Source organism: Apus apus, chromosome 4 (assembly GCF_020740795.1).
Source record: "Apus apus isolate bApuApu2 chromosome 4, bApuApu2.pri.cur, whole genome shotgun sequence".
NCBI lineage: Eukaryota > Metazoa > Chordata > Aves > Apodiformes > Apodidae > Apus > Apus apus.
Window position 1 is genome coordinate 34,309,338 of NC_067285.1, and position 19,373 is coordinate 34,328,710.

General features: G+C 50.8%; 1 protein-coding gene and 1 long non-coding RNA gene across 2 annotated transcripts in view; one reads left to right on the forward strand and one right to left on the reverse strand.

The window, feature by feature from the left end:
- PCBD1 (pterin-4 alpha-carbinolamine dehydratase 1) overlaps positions 1 to 19,373 on the forward strand; it is a 468,321-nt gene that overhangs the window by 410,944 nt on the left and 38,004 nt on the right. The window lies entirely within an intron of this gene.
- LOC127384124 (uncharacterized) lies at positions 12,398 to 17,910 on the reverse strand. Its single transcript, XR_007889375.1, has 2 exons — positions 17,817 to 17,910; positions 12,398 to 14,863 (listed from the first exon to the last, which is right to left on the reverse strand). It is a non-coding gene; the product is annotated as an uncharacterized LOC127384124 (long non-coding RNA).

Genomic DNA, 19,373 nt, shown 5'->3' on the forward strand with positions numbered 1-19,373 from the left:
TTTGTGGAAAAAAAAAATGACACAGAAAGATCAGGATTCATCTAAAACCTGCAATAATGAGAGGGAAGGGGAAGAGGTTTAGAAAGAGGTGGGTATTGATGGAGGTAGAAATGCCTGCTTCTGAGGTGTGAGGCAGGAGACGAGGTGAAACATCCCAGCAAAGGGGTTTTCTGAGAACTTCCACATCCCTCCCTTTCTCCAGCTCCCACCTGTGAGCAGATGGATAATGAGAACTAAACACATCATGGCAACGCAACGGAGGGAGCCTGGAGTTCAACCAGATGCAGGGGCTGGTCCTTTGCAAGAGGAGAAGAGAAGCACCAAGATTTGCTCCCTCATCAAGAGGAATTGTTTGAATATCTGCTGGAACTAAGGCTGGTTAAGCACTGACACTCAGAGAATATCAATGAAAACAGACCTTTTTTTTTTCCAAGGCCTTATTCATTCCCTGGAAAATCCAACATTTCAACTACCTTGCTGCAAAGATTTCATGAGATGATCCAGAAAGCTCCTCTAATGCCCTACAAAGGTTTTTAATTTCTTTTTTTTTTTTTTAACTTAGGGACACTTGGGATTCAATGTTATGATTGGGCTGCAGGAGGAATTTGGTCTTAGACTTCTCTTTGTGAGGCCTCCAGCCTTTTGGGAAGTTTCAGAGTGTGTTTCCTGCTTATTACGGTAATAAATGAAGAAAGGCTCCAGCCTAGTGTACAACCTGCAAGCAAAGAAATCCCTTTTCTTCCCTCACACCCACTCACATCCCTCCACTGCCTGTATTTTTAGCAAAGAGGCAACTTCAACATCAAAGCTTCATTGCTGCATGTAAAACAACCAGGCACATCCAACCTGGTAAGCCAAGAGCATCACTGCCACCACCCTGGAAACATCCTTGTGCACAAGGTGAGCTCAGCAACCTCACTGCCCACATCCCCTTTGCAGCAGTTGAAGGGAACCAGGAGGAAAGGCACATGGAAAGCCCATCAGGAAGCATCTCTTGCTTCCCAGGGCTGGAAAGAGTTGTGCAAGCAAGGTTCACTCCCAAGGCTCTGGTTGCAAATTGCTGCCATCAGCTTCCCGAGGCTCCCAGGCAGGAGTAATCTGGATTTCCAAAAAAAGCCCTTCTCCAGCAGTGGGACAAGTAATTTCCAGGCCCATATTATACAAGGGCTGGAAATAGTCTCCCATTTTGTGCCTGCTTCAACCAAGCAGAAAAAAACCAGCCAAGTCCCCTCCAGGGGGTCTCACACCTGCGTGGGGTTTGGCAGAGCCACCTTGGCTGGAGGACACCACCTGTCCCCTTGTCTGGCCTTCTCCATGCAAGAAGGACAAAGGGATGAAGAGGGATTGGGCACAGAGACAAAACATGAAAAAGCCCCAAGAATACTGCAGGCTCCTGACCACGCAGGCAAGTTATTACAGCCAGAAGAAAGCCACCTGCATCAGAAGGGAGTGAAGCCAGCAACTGAGATTCATATCAGGGGACAGGGAGGAGGGTGGGACGTGACAAGAATTGCCAGAAATGTGCAGCTGAGGCAGAAACAGGGGGGAAATAAAGCAAGGAGAAGGAGGGTGGGGCTACAGGGCAGCCCTTGCTTCACTGGATCCGGCTCTCCTGCAAGCTCCAGCTAAAAGCAGGAAGGGTTTTTAGCCCCTCTGTTCCCGTGGGGAGGCTGGGCCAGAGTCTGACTGCTCTCTAATTGTCAGAAGCGATCTTCCAGTTTCCAGGCTGAATTTATTCTGGGCCTCTTCACGTCCATTTGTTCTTGTGCCAACACTGTCCTCGGGCATAAATAGTTCTCCTGGGCTGACGCTCCCTCCTCCCCGCCAACGTCTTTCCAGGCAGCTCTCTTCCTCAGCTTTCATTTGGCTAATTTAATTAAGTCAGGCTTTCCTTGCCTTCCCTCCCGACACACGAGCTTCGTTTCTCTGATGGTGTCAGCAGCCTCAGTGGGCTGGTCCAGCTCGGGTGTCCCTGGGAGGAGAAGAGGAGCCAAACAACCCCCAGCAGCGATCTCTCCCGGCACGCAGGCTGGCGAGCCCAGCTGAGAGACAAGCTCATCTCTTCTCCTGTCAGCTCTTTTTGACTCGGTGAAAGATGGTGAAGAGTGTTCTGGGGAACAAGCAGGTCCTCCCCCCGTGCCTTGGAACGTTACTCGGTTTAGATGTTGGCCGAGTTGTCTCCCTCTAATCCTGATCCCTTCTCCTTTTCGCAACGAGGCCGCGGCGCTTGGGGAAGCCAGATGAGTGAGTCAGGTTCAATGTCTGGGGTTGGGCAGCAGCTCCTAGAAGAATCCCAGACTGGTTTGGGTTGGACCATCTAGTCCCACCCCCCTGCATGGGCAGGGACACCTCCCACCAGCCCAGGTTGCTCCAAGCCCCATCCAACCTGCCCTTCAACACTGCCAGGGATGGGGCAGCCACAGCTTCCCTGGGCAACCTGGGCCAGGCTCTCACCACCCTCACAGCAAAGAATTTCCTCCTCATGTCCAACCTAAATCGCCCTCTTCCAGTTTTCATCCATTCCCCTTCATCCCATCCCTCCCTGCCCTTGTCCCAAGCCCCTCCCCAGCTTTCCTGCAGCCCCTTCAGGCACTGGAAGGTGCTCTAAGGTCTCCCTGGAGCCTTCTCTTCTCCAGGCTGAGCACCATCCCCCTTCTTCACCATGAGAGTGACAGAGCACTGGAACAGGCTGCCCAGAGAGGCTGTGGAGTCTCCTTCTCTGGAGACGTTCAAACCCCCCTGGACACGTTCCTGTGTGATGTGCTCTGGGTGACCCTGCTCTGGCAGGGGGGTTGGGCTGGGTGATCTTTCCAGGTCCCTCCCAACCCCTGGGATTCTGTGATTCCATGATCCCCAACTCCCTCAGCCTGTCCTCGGAGCTGCTCCAGCCCTCAGATCATCTTCGTGGCCTCTTCTGGACTCTCTCCTAGAGCTCCGTGTCCTTCTTACTATGTTGGAAACTCCAGAACTGGACACAACATTCCAGGTGGGGTCTCACGGGAGCCAAGTAAAGGGGCAGAATCACCTCCCCTGACCTGCTGGCCAAACTTCTTTTGATGCAGCCCAGGACATGGTTGGTTTCTGGGCTCCAACGCACGGTGTTGTCTCATGTTGAGCTCCTCACCCACCATCACCCCCAGGTCCTTCTCCTCCAGCCTGTTTTCCAGCCATTCTCCACCCAGCCTGCATTTGTGCTTGGGATTGCCCTGACCCAGGTGCAGGACCTTGCTGAACTTCATGCAGTTTGCACCAGTCCAGAGAGCTGGGGACAGCAAGAGGTTTCATTCCTGCTTTTGCCATGAAAGAGAGAACTTGACAGTGCACTGCTTGGGAGGTACATATTGCTCTTTCCTTTGGCATTTTGGGAAGGGAGTCAAATCCATGGGCTCCATAACAACTCAAGATTGTGCAAAAGTGGCAAAATGTGGCAACTACAAGAGTGAGGTAAATGTAGGTGATCAAGGTGGGAGAACTGGCTTCAAGAACTTGAAGAGAGCCAGCCAAAGAGTCATCTGGACCAGTTAATGCTCATTTTAGTAAGAGCCAGAATACCAGAAGAGCTTTGAAAAGATGGAATAAACCTCCCATCACGTCAACACAGGGTATGGTGAGCAAGTCCACAGAGCTTTGAGGAAACCAGCCTTTACACTAGTGGTGAAATATTTGATTAACAGTGTCAAGAATCATAGGTCTTTCATGCCATTAGTTCTCATTTTCTAACTAGATGCTGGTCCTTATCATGGCTCTTCTTGTGGAAGAGTGGAAAAGGGATGGATAAATAAATGCAGCCAACTGCCTGAGGACTCAACCAGGTACAGCTCAAGCTTGGCTGCAAGGCCGTCACCATCCTCACTCTTTCTGGGACCTGCTTAGGCAGACTCTGAGAGCAGCTCTGCTTTTCCACCTATCCAAAAGCGTTGGGTAGCCCAGCAAGACCTCTTTTCCACCTGGTGTAAGGAGGCTTTTCTCCTCTTCTCACCAGCGACCTTGACCAGCTCAACAGCAGCTTCGTTGCCCTCCAAATAATAACGACGACAACAAACTTTGCAGGCAGCTGAGACTGAGACATCTCAGCCTCCCCTTGACAGAGGCCGGCACGGGCTGTCCTTCGTGTCACCACAACACCCCTCTGTGTCTGGGTGGCCACTGACCCCAGGGAGATGCCAGCACTACTACCAGGCTGCGCAGAGGAACACGATATTGCCCCCACACACACACCCTGTGTCATCACATCACTGCCAAGCAGGGAATTCTTTTCATCCCGTATCCCCCAGGAGCTCGTTGTGGGACCATTGTGTGGGAAGGACTTTTGACCACCCAGCAAGCAAGACAGGCTCTCTCCAGCCAAAACAGAGAAGAAAAGGTCCAGCTGGAGACCAATTTGCTGGAGCGCAACCGCCATAAACAGCAGAGGAGAAGAAAACTGGAAATATCCTCCAAGAATCCCTACCCTTCCAATACATAAGGAAAGCTGTTGGCAGAGATGTAAAATAGGCAGGTGTTGTTTCTAGGAGAGCAAATTGTAGTGGGGTGCAAAAGGGCCAGAGGAGCAGTTACCTCCAGCCACTCTTTTCTTTGCAGAAATTGCGTTTGGTGCCAGCTCGAAGGCACAAAAGCCACGGCCACTTCCCAGCAGCACTGGAAACACAACCAACACATCAAGCATTTGTCAGAACGACGAAACTAGCAGGAAAAAAAGCAGGGGAAATAGGTTGTTTTCAAGTGCCTCCACGGGGGATTTGCAGAAATGGGGTGTTAAAAATACAGCAAATGGCCAGCATCCTTCGACACAACTCACTTCGTCTGCGATTTTACACTTCTGGGTTGGCTGGGTCTTTTCTGAGCCAACAATTTCTGCTAAAAGAGAGGAGCCCTCACTACAGAGGGCTGAAGATGGGTCTTGTAATGGGTTTTCTTTCAGCTAGAAACAAGCAGATCTAGCACAAGCACCTCCCAGCTAAAGGAAGATTATTAATACCAAGAGAGCAACGGCAAAGCCTCCAGCACTGTCAAGATAGCGGCTTCTAATTGCAGCGTTGCACTTCCCTCCCACTTGTGACCTTCTCCTGCAAGATGCTCGTGGGGAACCTAAGCTGGGGCTGCCCACCACGCCACAGGGATGCCCAGGCTTCCCCCAGCCCCTCTGGGGTTGCCGAGGAGGGGCCAGAACTGGCAGAGATGGATGCCCAAGGACAACGTGATTGATTTCCCTCGTTAGCCCGAGCGGTTAAGTGGGACGGACGGGTGGCTGCACAGCCACTGGCAGCCCAGGGATGGATGGGGTGTGGGGACAGCAGTTTGTCTCACTCAAGTTGGACGTGAGCAATATGTTCCCAAGTGTGACAGAGGGCAGGAAGGGGTTTAGAGGAGGCAGAAAGCCCTCACTGCTGCTTGCGTGGAGCAATAGGCATTTATGGCAAGGGTTACGTGTCATGGCACAGCTGGGGAGGCCGGTAGGATGAGCCCTCCCTCACAGAATGAGTTGGGGTTTATTGTTCCTTCTACACCGAGTCTTCCCCTTTCCATGTATGAAGCACAGATGGAATTCAGGCTCTACCAGTTGATGCTGGCCAAGTGTGGTAGGGAAAAGGACCTCTCGGTGATGAAGAGATGCCTCCGAGTTGACCTGAGTTAACACGGAAGCTGAACAAAGGAAGAAGTTCCCAGAAAAGTTCCTAACTCCCACAGCTCCTTGTAGCTCTTGAGATTGGTCCTTATTTGTCATTTCCAAAGACCCAGAAGAAAACATTTTTTGATAACTCAATGCCCATAACCTTGAAACCAAATCTCGGGGTGAGGCTGCAAAGGGGAAGAGCAAGAAACGGCCACAAACTTCTCCACTTCCCCTGCAAAATCCTCCTGCAATCTCAGCTTTGAAGAACTGGTTTGGCTTTGGGGTTGGGTGGTTTAGGAGGAGGCATTTTTGGAAACCAAACAAAAGGCACCAGCCATCGTGCTGTGACACCTGCAGCATGAGAAGTGTGTGAAGCAATCGCTACTAAACGTGGCTGCAGGACAGAGGTGAAATATGAGGAAATGCTAAATGAGGATGGACAGGAGGAAGGGAAAGCACCAGTGGGGTTCCAGCCATGGGCTGGTGGGCACTAATGGATGCAGAGAGGGGGGAGACTGGTTGGATTTTTCTATTGCTCCTTCCAAACCAGCTGCATCCTTCACTCCAAAGGCAAATAAACAGGAGCAGGGCTAAACACATCACCCCAACCCCACTGAGCTGCTGGCAAACCTGAGCCTTCCCCAAACATCCCTGGATCCAGCAGGGCTTTCTCAGCAGATAAACCACTGCACTGGCTATTTTGACTTTTTTTTCTCCTGACATCCAGCTCAGCCCCTTGCTCCAAAGTGAAGAAGCAGGCCTCTGGGATGAAGTCTGCATGGATCCAGGTCAGCCCCAGCTCGTGAGTCTGGGAAGCTGACACGGATGCATTTCTCTCCCATCCTCAAGCAAGCTGGAAAATGTCACTTCCTCACCAGGCAATCACAGAATCACAGAACCTTAGGGGTTGGAAGGGACCTGGAAACATCACCCAGCCCAACCCCCCTGCCAGAGCAGGGGCACCCAGAGCACATCACACAGGAACGTGCCCAGGGGGGTTTGAATGTCTCCAGAGAAGGAGACTCCACAGCCTCTCTGGGCAGCCTGTCCCAGGGCTCTGTCACCCTCACAGGAAAGAAGTTCTTCCTGATATTCACATGGAACCTCCTCTGCTCCAGTTTGCACCCACTGCCCCTTGTCCTGTCCCTGGACATCACTGAACAAAGCCTGGCTCTGTCCTCCTGACACTCACCCTGAACATATTTGTAAACACTGATGAGGTTGCCCCTCAGTCTCCTTTTCTCCAAGCTCAAGAGACCCAGCTCCCTCAGCCTTTCCTCATCAGGGAGATGTTCCACTCCCTCCATCATCTCTGTGGCTCTGCCCTGGACTCTTTCCAGCAGTTCCCTGTCCTTCTGGAGCTGAGGGGCCCAGAACTGGACACAATATTCCAGATATGGCCTCCCCAAGGCAGAATAGAGAGGGAGAAGAACTTCCCTTGACCTACTAACCACCCCCTTTCTAATACACCCCAGGATGCCATTGGCCTTCTTGGCCACCAGGGCACATTGCTGGCTCATGGTCACCCTCCTGTCCACCAGGACCCCCAGGTCCCTTTCTCCTGCCCTGCTCTCCAGCAGCTCAGCCCCCAGCCTGTACTGGTACCTGGGGTTTTTCTTCCCCAGGTGCAAGACTCAAAATCACGAAACATTTTGCTGCCCTAAGTGCCCACCTGCTCTGTGCATGCAGCTCTGTGCAGTCTCCTTCACCTCCCTTTGTCTTTTTCAACCCTGTAAGGGAAACCCTGTCTGCTGCCTGCCTTCCTACCAGCAGCACCATCAAAGCTCTGCTTGGAAAATGATGATGCCCAAAGGGAAGCCCACTCAGCTGAGAAATGCCCACAGAGGGCTGAGAAGCCACCACACACCCCAAATGCACCTCCTGGCCAAAGAGGTGGTGGCTGTCCCTGTGGGGTCCATATCTACATGCAGGAGGAGCCCAACACATGCCAGGGGGGGATGTTTGTGTTCTTAGTCCCGGCTCCTCCATCCTTGGGGAGGAGCATGAACACCTGGAATTCAGTGCACAGACAGGTGGCTGCTGCTGAATCCCATGCTGATTCAAATGAGGGGGTCTGGGGAGCAGTCTCACACCACCATTTGGAACAAGCACCAGGAGATGAGTCCTTCCTGATCAGTGCGTGGAGGCAAGAGAAGAAAGATGAAAGGGATGAGCAGAGGAGAGGAACAGGGAGACCCTGCCAAGCTGAAGGTCTCCAGGAAGGTAGAAGGTGGCTGAAGATGCTTCAAAAGGGACTATGCTATCTCCTAGCAACAGACACCAGCAAAAAGCCAAAGGAGATGATCAGAAGACAAGTCTTCTTTGAGGAAATGGGGGCTTTGCCAAGACTCACCCTGATGGGCCACCATCCCTCCCCTACTCCTTGGGCTCCTTACAGACACCACCACTGCCCTGGCCCCAGCCAGGCTGCTTTGCCAGGCCCAGGAAAGAGGTTGGGGGGTTTTCAGCCCTGCTCAGAGCACCTCTCTTGCTTTCTCCCCTGTAGGATCCACCCAGCTTGGCTCAGGGCACTAGGGCCGCGTCTGGGTGACCAAGCAGCTTGGTGGCTAAAAGGGGGACCCCAATATTAGGCTCAGCTGGGGGTGTGATCTCTGGCCCCTGGGGTCTGCTGCTGGCTCAGTAGTTTGGACTCCATCTGCTTCCCTGCAAGTCTGCTCATCCCTGAGTAGCAAACAGGGCAATATTTAGAGACACCCCCCCCCAAAGCATCTGGCACCACCACCAGGAAATGGCTGGAGGACACCAAGCTCAGTGCTTTTAAAAGACATTAGAAGGAGGGGGGGGGGGGGAAGCCCTGCACCTACAGGAAAAACCACCCTCCCCCCATTGCTGTATCAATTACAGAAGATGCTTTCAAAGGCTTTAGCAACGATTTCTTGTCAATAATATGGATTGGCGAGTCCCACTGTCCTTATTCCAACCCTCCTGGGAGCAAAGATGTGCCAGCAGCAGGGACATGCTGCAGATCCCATGGCAGAGGGGAGGTGGGGGGGGGAAGATCAGAGACAGCAATCTGTAGGAACACAGATCAGGAGCTTAAAGGAAGGTGATTCCTCACTCTGCACCTATACAAATGATTTCCTTGCCTTCCCAGCTCCCTCCTCCTCTCTTGCCTGCTGATGTGAAGGCTTTGGGAGCTGCAGCAAGTTTGACTGTGTAGGTAGGCAGGAGGAAAGCACTCTCTTTTCCCATCAGTGGTCAACAGAAAGACACCAGAAAAAACAAGCAAACAAACAATAAAAAGAAAAATCACGGAAGAGTCCAAGCTGGGAATCATTAAAAGCAAACACAACCAAGAACATACAAAAAGCAGCGAGATGGAGTGGAAAGAACAGACTCAGGGAATCCTTCCAGCTCTGAGCCCCCCTCCAACACTTCTCAGGCATGCAAGGTCTTCAAGCAGGGATTATTTGCAAGCTACCAAGCTGGAGCCAGATAAACTGGCCTGGGAGGAGCCTCCTCCACACCAGGGAAGATCTTTTGATAAGCCCCCAGTGGAGAACTGAGGGGGAAAGCTGGCCAAGGTGTTTGCTCAGTCCTGGGGTGGTGAGGAGGGGGGAGCAGAGCTGCTGGTTATGATAAGGCTGCTCTATGAATGCTGATTATCAGCCCAGCCCCAGCTTGCTGAGGGTGATGTCTAAGCCCATAACCCTCTGCCTGACCCCACAGCAGCTCAGAAGTGTGTGGACAGGGCCAGGCTCTCAGGTTCTGGGTGTTTCGTGACACGTCCTGGCACACTTTGCTAGCCTGGCTAAAGAACAGGGTGCACACAGTCCCAACATCCATCTGTCTTGTCGTCTCACTAATCACTTCTGAACCTCTCAATCCATCTTAACCACATCCAAGAAGATTGGGAGAGATCCTCTCCAAAAGAGAAATCACTGGGGGACAGCAGTGTCACACCCCTTGGTGAGAGCAGGTGAAGAGGACAATTTTTTCTGATTCAGGTGAACAGCCACTCCAGAGAAAGCACTCAGGAACTCCAAGATGAACCCACCCCCCAAGCAAAAAGCAGGCTTTTTGGCCTTGCAGATCATGGGATGGCTTATTTTCACATGTCACAGGGAAAACTGGGTAGGGTGGAACAGAAGCAACTATTCTTGATGCAATCACAACTCACCCTCAGACACGCCGTGTTGCAAGAACCCGTATTTTCTGTCCTTCCCATGCTCCTACAACATTCCCAGCTCACAGGAACAGGAAGTTTGTTGGGATGAGGGTTCAGCTGACTTTGCTCTTGCCAAAGCCTTCGGCTTTCTTTGCCACCAAACGTTGCCTGGAGCCCATCCAAAGCTTTCCAGGAGCGCAGAGTCTTCAGCATGCACACCTTGCAGCTTTTCCATTCTTCTTGACGTTGTAAAACTGTCTTGTAAAAGCAAAATTAAAGGTTTGAGTGCTGCCCACAAAGCCCTTAGCATGGACATGTTTCTGCTGCATGCAACTCCAAGACAGAGGGAAGGAGGGAGGGGGGGGTGGAAAGTGGGGAGAGAGCTTTATGCATTCAACTTCTTCCTAAATGTATTGAAGCCATTTCATCTCTTCCTGACATTCCCCTATAAAACCCACTCAGCTACATTTACAAATTATAAAATTAGCTTTACGTGCAGGGTCCAGCTAATGGCACAGCTAAATCTAGGGAGCAGGGAGAGGAGATGCTACTCCCTTCCTCACAGTGGAATTTTCTTTGGCAGCATCCCTGCACGGGGAGCAACGTCCACCATGTGCTGGGAGGTTTCCCCTTCCCCAGTCAAAGCTTTCAAAGGTCAAAAGAGTTTTGGAGGAGCTGGGTCTGCAGGGAGAAAAATCCAGCTGGATGGCTCAGGGGAATGCTTGTGCTCCACAAAGAGGAAGCATTTCTGGTGAATGAGGGAACTGAAACCTGAAGAACTTATACCCCACGCATGGTAATTTATGCGTATGGGATGGAGGGAGGGGAACAGGACAGTAAGAACTTGTAAAGAAAAAGGGACAGCTGTCATTCTTCTCTTGATTTCTGTAAAAGAGGTGTCTGCCTCTGTGCTTTCAGCAGAAGACTGTGCTGGTGGTGACCAGCTAACTGCATGTGAGCACTACTGAGGTGGATTTCACAACCCACCTGGGACATAAGCTCCCTGGCAGCCATAGTGCATGTACTTGGTACCCCTGCCACGCTGTTCAGAGCAACACTGGGCAGCACCAACCCACTTCCCAGTGGTCTTGGCTACAGCCCAAGGCACAACCCAATCCTGGAAGAGTGCTAAAATACCCAGTTGAGAGACAGGGCCAGCATAAATATGAATTCAGCACAGCTCGCAGGGGTCGTACATTTCTGCTCATCCTGCACCAGGCCAGCAGCCTCCCTGCCCAGCTCTGTGCTTCATCTGGCTCACTTCTCTGGACTCCCCAGACATGATACGGGCTGCAAAAAAGAGGCTTGATGTTGCTTACCTGGTCCATGGGGAAGCTGCTTGCTCCTTGGGCCCAGGCCTTCCAGCAAGGATCTCACGGCAGAGCAAGGTCACCTCCTGATGTCTTTGGCCACTGCTAGTTCTGGAGATCAACACTAGAGGGGAGGAGGGGGAAAAAAAAAACACAGCAGTCTCCCCCAGTTAAGGCTGGAGGAAAAAAAACAAAGCTAATCAGCCTGGAGCACAGGGGACAGGAGGGAACAAGCTTCTTCAATGCACATTCTCAGCTTTAGGTCTTTGCTGCCTTGAAAAAAAAAAAACCACAACCCTCATTTCCCTCTGTAGTGTGTTAATCACCTCGAGTCAGCCCCAGCAAGACTTATCCATGGAGCTAGGCAGGGACCGTGAGGACACTCTGTTATAATAGCAGGATTCTTTACTTTTATAACCTTTACAGAAATAAGAGATAAGTACACTAAGAAAAACCTGCTGGCGCAGAACAGCAGCCACCACCTGGTTCATTCCCACACATCCCCCAAAAGGGCTGATGCTCCCGGTGCCACCCTGGGAGCCTTGGAGAACTGCAGTGCCAGCAGGCAAGGGTGGCTTCAGAGGTAGGGTTTGGAGGGTGGGTTCTCAGCAAGTCTGCCTTCCCAAGGACAGGGGGTACCTGTTTCCTACCCCATGGGGCAGCAGCGCTCCAGGGCTCAGGACCAGAGGCATCACCCACGGCATTGCGTGGTGCCACAAGAGCAAGTGGCTTGTGCAGGAGGAGCCTTGGAGCCTGCCCATTGCTCCTGTTGGGTCCTCACCTCCAGCAGGCATCAGCCAGCAGCAGAAAGCCCCCTAAGCAGCTCTCAGCCACAAGCTTTTCAGCAGCTCGGGGCACCGCGTGCCAAGAGCGAGCCTGCGACTAACAACCTTCTCCTCACAACCTTCTCCTCACACCCAACCCGTAGCTCAAAGCCTGATGCAACAAACAAATGAACAAGCCCTCTCCTTCGCTGCCCTCTTCCTCTTCTCCCTGCCCTCTGATGCAGGACTGAAGTTGTGTGTGTGGTATTTCTTCCCCTGCTTTCCATTTGCCCTCGGACCCATGCCTTGCCCCCTCCGGAACCACCTCCCGCTTCCACAGAGCTCTGTGGGTGACATCTTGATCTGCAGGTGTTTCAAGGGGGTTTTGTTGACTAGAGGAGAGTCACACAACGCAAAGAAAAAGCCCCAACGAGTGCAAGATCAAACAGGGTTCCATATCAACCCTTTGAAAGGCAACCAGGCTGCAGAGCTTGCTACAAGCAGTTTTGTTTGCAACATTAAATACGACGCCACAAACATCTTCCCTGCAAAAAAAAAAAACAACCAACGTGGATATGAGTTTGTTTAGGTTATAACTTTAATCTCTCTAATAACAAGTTTTTAAAGCTTACTTTAGGCTGGGAAAAAAAAATATCATACTGAGCAATGAATCAAGGCCTTAAGAGGCTGATAAGCAGCAGGGAACCATTGCAGAGTGTACTGATTTAATTAAAGTCTTAAACATACTCCAAGAACCAAAAATCCATCCACCCATCAATATGATGAAAACACTGCAAGGTCCCTGAAGCTCAGCCAGCCACCTCATGAATCTCCTGCTTGGAAAAGCAAGGGAAAGCAGAGTCTTCTTCCTCTTAATTCTTCAAAGCAGCCAGTTCCATCCACGCCTGGGTCCATTTCCCCGCTCCCAGGATGCTCTAAGGGGAGTTATACCTGCACAGCAAGCAGGGAGGAGGCTTCAAAGCCTTCTCACAGCAGGGCTGCAGCTAAGCCCAGGTCCTTGGTACCTGTTCTGCAGCCCAGGCCACACATCACCTCCCCTCCAGATGCTCTTCCTCCAGCAGCCTCCAGGTTTTTTGGTGTCGTTTCCCACGCACAAAGGGACCCGAGGTACCTCCACGCTGGCAGGAGTCACCGTCTTTCCCATTTCTCCTGGCTTGCACTGGTGGCTTCTCCTCCATTTTCAGAGCAGCCAACATTCAAGTCATGCTTCACAGGCACGCCCCACACCCCAGCAGATGGTCAGAGCACAGAGCATTTGAGCACCTTGGAGCAAGAGGAGATGGACACCCAAGATGGGACGGACCCCCCAAGATGGGAGGACTTCCCCACCCAGCCCTTCTGCAGGTCCTCCAGCAGAGCACAGCTTCAAGTGGCCTCCATGAAGGAGCCTTTGAGCCTTCCCAGCTCCTGGGGAGAGATGGCTGGACACACCTGGAAGCAAAGAAGCCAAAAGGGACTGAAGGGCATTCCCATCATATGGGAATTAAAATAAGTTTGTTTCCAAATCAGAAGTTGGGCAACCAAATGGATAAAGCAAAGAGTTGCCAGAAGGAAAACATCAAGGGTTTGGCAACTTTTCTTTTGTCTTGGGGTTTTTGTTCACGGGGGTTTCAAGCAGTTAAGAAATCTATGATTCATGGAATTTTATTAGGGTTGTGTTGCTCTTTTTGCTGGTCAAGGACACGGGGTCGTTTGAGGTGACTCAGGACAAAGTTTTGCTTCTTCCTTCCTCAAGAAAATAAACAGGGGGAAAAAAGGGGGGAAAAAAAAGGTTCACTGGGGAAGCACAAATCAGAGGGGTTTTTTAAGTTAGCATTAGCTTCACTGGTGCTCCAAACATCACTTGAAAAAGAAGTCCAAGCATCTCATTTCCAAAAAAGCACCAAGAAATGGCTTGATTTTTAAAAAAATTGCTACTTTCTGCTGTCATTTTTGGTTGAGTTCAACACAAATCGTGTCAGCTGACCCCCTATTTTTCAACAAATGCCATTATGTACATTTTTTTTTTTTAAATACCAACAAAACCCAGTCCTTCTTTAGCCTGTATTTCTACAAACCCACTAATTTTTAGTGGTTGGCTTCTCTGCTGGAGATAATCACACTGAACAACTGGCTGAATAAACGATTCATCTCACAGGTGTATCACAAGGACTGAGGATGAGAACAAAAGGAGAAAAGAGTCATATCAGAAGAGGAAAAAAACATGAAGTGGGCCTAGATCCAAGCCACGAGAATTATTTATAGAAACAGAGCAGCAACAATTGGATGGTTGCTCTACCAACCCCCTTTTGCATTTAGGTTTCACGATACGTACTCCCTGTAATCCAAAAAAACCTCAAATTAAGCAGGCTAATTTTAACTGGAAGAGCTTGGAGGGACCTCAAGAACAAGCCCTCTTTGCTCAGAGACTCTTTGAGTTTCTTGCTGGCCAAGAGGAGCATTAGTCCCTGGGGTAACCCTGCCTGGGGTGCTTTATTTCCTCATGAAATCATTCGGACTCATGAACACATCCGAAAACTTCCATTGTGGCCCCTGACAGTTCTCCCTCTATAAAGGCCAAGTTTGGCCAAGAAATCATTTTCTGCAAATCATTAGTCATGTTGGTCCTGTCCTCCCAGCCTCACGGAGACAGCCCCAATAATTTGTATTATTTTCATTCCCTTCCCTTCTCTCCTCATCTATCTTGACCGAGTTGCAACTTTATCTCATCTTCCCACAGCGGTGGATCAAGACAGAACTGTCCTGTCCTGGCCAAGAGGAATGGGTTTAAATACAATTTTCATCTTTTTCTCTTACAGACAACCTAAATGCCACTAATATCCCAGCCCAGGCTGGTTCTTGGCCTTCAGAGCAACAAGGAGTAATGGGCAGAAGGACACGATTGGAAGGTCAAACGTTATTGATCGTATTTACTCCCGCCGCTTTTATTTGTGTAAATCTGGTCTCTCCTTCCCTTCTGATTAAGTCTTTTTTCAGCCAAACTACCTGAGAGCAGCTTTCATGCCCACTCGTCTCTTTAAGCCACCTGAAAAAAAAAAAAAAAGAGAGAAGGATATGATGAAGATGCTCTTAAAGCCACATCTTCAACCTCCCACACTTCTGGGTCCGTGAGCACCCACCTTCTTGGGTTACATCCCGGGGTGAGAAACCAGCTTGTGAGGAACTTGGCCATGGAAGAGAGAAATGTCCTAAACACCTGATATTTCCTCTCCCCTCCTCCAAACCCTGACAGCTTGCTAGAAGATCTGTACTTTTATATCAGGGAAAGGCTTTGAGGCACCTCTACTGGATATTTTCTTCTGACATAAATATGAATGAAGGTTATGGCCCAGGAGATTACATCAATGTGACCCATTAAAGCAATCTTAAATACCCACTGATGGTTCATTATTGCAAGATACTTTCCTTCCTGATGTAGAATTTATTCAATATATTGGAGGGGGATAAAAAAAAAAAAAAGGCCACTGCCTGTGCAGAGCATTAATAAAAAGTGACAAAGCAAGGGTTGGGCTTGACAAGTTGGAAGAGGAGTCTCCATCTACCCAAGTCTGCTGGAGGAATCCAAATACCCACCCTTGAGGGCACACAGGACAATAGGAAAACTTCAATTAACCCAATTTAGAAGGAGCAAGGACATCCTTATCCCACCCAGTAACAGCCCCTGCTGTGTGAAATATGAGAAAACAGGGATAAAATATTATGCCTGCTGGAAAATACTCAGGAACCCAAGAAACCCGAGGGCCAAACCATCTCCTACGTCCAATAAATATATCTCCTGCTATACAGTAAATCTAGCCACCTCCACAGGACTCTGTCTGGGAGCAGTGGATGATCCCAGAAGCTTTCCAGTGATCCCCAGGGGCTTGATGGGGTGATATGGGTCAGAAGACACATGGTTGTGGGACAGACCGACGCTCCCCTGCCCCAGCAGGGAAGGGACTTCCCAGCCACGAAGGAGTCAGGGATGAGCCCCCAGCCCCATGTGCCATCAAACATTGAATTATCTGATAGGTTCGTGGCTGGTTTCATAATACCTTCCCCCCTCCCAGCAAGGCAAGAAGCTGCACGTTGTTGCAAGCTGGATTTAGGTGCAGAAAAGGGAGCGAAGGGCTGCCCAAAGCATTGTCCCTCACTCCTTCCCCATCCCCTGCACAGAAAGCAGTGACAGAAGAAAGCTGTGAAGCTCTTCCAGCTCAGGGGAGATGGGAATTCACAAGCCCTAAGAAAAAAAAAAAAAAAAAAGCTTCTCTCTTCCTTTATTTTATGCTTTGCTTCTTCAGCCTGAATCTGGGTTTGTAAACGTCGTGCTGGGAGTCAAGTCTAGAGGGACTATTATTATTTATCTTTTATTCTTTTACCACCTATAGGGGTTGATTAAAAGCAAAAAAAAAAGAAAAAAGCAAAAGAAAAAAAAGCTGTCTGGAGAAAGAGGAGCCTGGGCTATGGAAAGAAAACCTGCTCAAAACCAAGGCTGAGAGAAACCAGCCCTTCTCCCTTGCAGACCACCCCGTGCTGAAGACACACATCCAAGCAAGAGGCTGCTGGCAGGGCCTGTGCTACCCAAACTCTTGCCCTGAAAGGATGGCCCTTGCACACCCAAACCTGCTCTAAAGGGCCAAGAGGCTCCTGTGGGTACCTCTCAGAGGGCCAAGAGCACCCTGAGGAGGAGGTCAAGCTGGAGCTACAAGGTGAGACGTGGCCCATCTTCCACCCTGTTCAGTCCATTGGCAAAACATCCAAGATGAATGGTGGAGAAGACCAGGTGCTCTTTTAAACAGGTTGATCAGCAAAGGTTGGGAGCAGGGCCTTTGCCCTGCAGAACAGGTCAGGCAAAAAGTCTTCAGCACCAGGTGGAGGGTTTGGTGGCAGGGAGCAAGGATTGCCTTCCCTCTCCTCATCCTACAGGCTCTGCCTTGCAGGGGCTTTACACCTGCTCTGAGGCTTCTCAGGCTCCCTGTTCCCAGGGACATTTAGGCTTGGATGGGACCTCAGGATGTCATCTCCCCACCAGCCCATAGCAGGTGGTCCTCTGTGGGCCAAGCTCCCAACACCTCCTTCCCAGGGAGGCCAAAATGCCACCACGTGGCTTAGGCTGTAGCAGCCCAACACAGGTTCAGCCTCCACCACAGCTCCAGCCTCCACCACAGTCCCCAGGTCCTCCTGGCACTGCTGGGAGCAGAGGCACAAACCAGCCCTTTGCCATCACACTCCTCCTCCCCACCAGGACACCTGGGACACCTGCCTGGGGGAAAGAGCAGAGGGACCCAAGGTCCAATTGAACCCAACCATCCCCCTCAAAGATTTCCAGTTGGGTCAGCCTCTTGATGGGCTCAAACACCCTCCTCATTTCCCATGTTCTTCCTGCAGTTAATTCAGTATATCATGAATATCCTGGGAGCAGAAAGTCCCTTCCCACCTAGAAGGTGGTCGTGCCAATTCTTAGCCCTCATTTTCAACAAGATCTTTGGTTGTAGCTTTCTGCAGAGCCAACAGCTTGAGACCAAAGACTTTTCTGGCCCTTCACCAGACAATTACTCAGGATGTTATCAGCAAATCTGAAAGCACCTTCAGCTGCCAGGAGGATTTCTCCCAACGTTCCTACACGGTCCACCCACCTCTAGATGGGACTCCAATCAATACATGCTAATTAAGCTGTAGCCCACTCCAATTAAAATTATAGGAGCTGAAGGACAGCCATTTATTTTTGTCAGTAAATTCATTTAAGCAGTCATTAACTTTAATTTTTACATTAGATACCACTTTAATGATAAATAATCCCTCTCCTTACAGAGGAAACATATGGAAGAGGAAGATAAAATGGGAGAGACATGGACCTCGGGAGGAACATGTTCCCCAGCACTTCCTTCTCTTTCAGCACATCAGCAACCCCATTTATGTCAGCAAACTGGGCCCTTTTGAAAATTTGGCTGGCAAGTGCAGGGCTGAAAATAAGAACAGAGATTCTTTGAGTATCTCACCTCCTTCTCTGCTGGGAACATGAAAGCCTGGCTGTGAAATCTCCCTGGTTTAGAAGAGCTGAAACTTTGTACACGTTACCAAAATAAACACTTTCCTGTGGAAATCAAAATATTACTGTGTTAACAGGGTGGGTTTTTTTTAATTTATAGAGAACGGGGCAGGTTGTTTTTCAGGCTTAACCCTTTTCTGCACATCTCCCAGGCAGAGAGCATGGATTTTTCAAGTGAGGTTTGTGCAGAGTGTCCTGCACTCTGAGGTAAATAATTCTTGGCTTGGGTAAAGCAGTTAAGTATCACAGAATCCCAGACTGGTTTGGGTTGGAAGGGACCTCAAAGATCATCTAATCCCAACCCCCTGCGTGGGCAGGGACACCTCCCACCAGCCCAGGCTGCTCCAAGCCCCATCCAACCTGCCCTTCAACACTGCCAGGGATGGGGCAGCCACAGCTTCCCTGGGCAGCCTGGGCCAGGCTCTCACCACTCTCATGGTGAAGAATTTCCTCCTCATGTCTCACCTCAATCTCCTCCAGTTTTGGAGCTGGGATGGGGCAGCCACAGCTTCCCTGGGCCAGGGTCTCACCACCCTCACATTCAAGAATTTCCTCCTCATGTCTCACCTCAGTCTCCCCTCCTCCAGTTTTCACCCGTTCCCCCTTGTCCTCTCACTACAAGCCCTTGTCAAAAGCCCCTCCCCAGCTTTCCTGGAGCCCCTTCAGGCACTGGAGCAGATCAGCACTATTTTGGGCCTCCTTCTCCCAGCAGATGCTGCATGGCAAACTATCTGAGCTGACTCAAAGAAGGGCTTTCCCCCCTCAACACCTTCACCCCCTGGGGACTGCCCTCACCTCTCGGTGCCCGTCCCACCCCTGCCGTCCGTCTTCTCTGCCCCACCTGGGGGAGAACTAAGCAAAGTGGAGCACAACCCAGGGTGGCTGGCACCCTGAAGAACACACCTTCTAAGACCACAAGCTCTTCACCTGGGTGCAGTGCTCCCTGCAGCTGGGGGTGCTGCGGGAACAAGCGGCGCTGCATCCCGAGGCTCCTCCGCACAGACGGACCCTGCCTGGGGCCTGTCAAATGCTCCCCCCCTCCCCAAAAAATCCAAATAGATGAACTGAATCAATCACCCAATGGAAAGTGCCACCACTCCTCAAGCACTGCTCTGGACTGGTAATAATTGATCAGCTTCAGAGCTGCTGGTGGCCAAGAAACAGCAAAACAAAACTGCTCAGCGAATAGACTCTGACAAAAACGAGCGAGAAGCACCAGGTCTCAACCTCCAGGGAGCTTGAAACCTGCAGTGCAATTACAGTCTCTTCTTTCTGGATTTCTTGCCCTGAAGCAACTCTTCAGCCCTCTTCCCCAGCCTGCTTTTGCAGAGTGTGGCTGCTGCGTTTTTAGGGCACCACGTTTGCTACAAGCTCTGGGGAGATGGGGAGAGGGAGCTGCTGTCGGAGCCCCGGCGCAAGCACGATGCACGGTCCCTGCTGGTACCCAAGCCAGCAGCACCAAGGCAAGGCAGAGACAGTGACACAGCCCGGGGGGACCTCTGGAGAT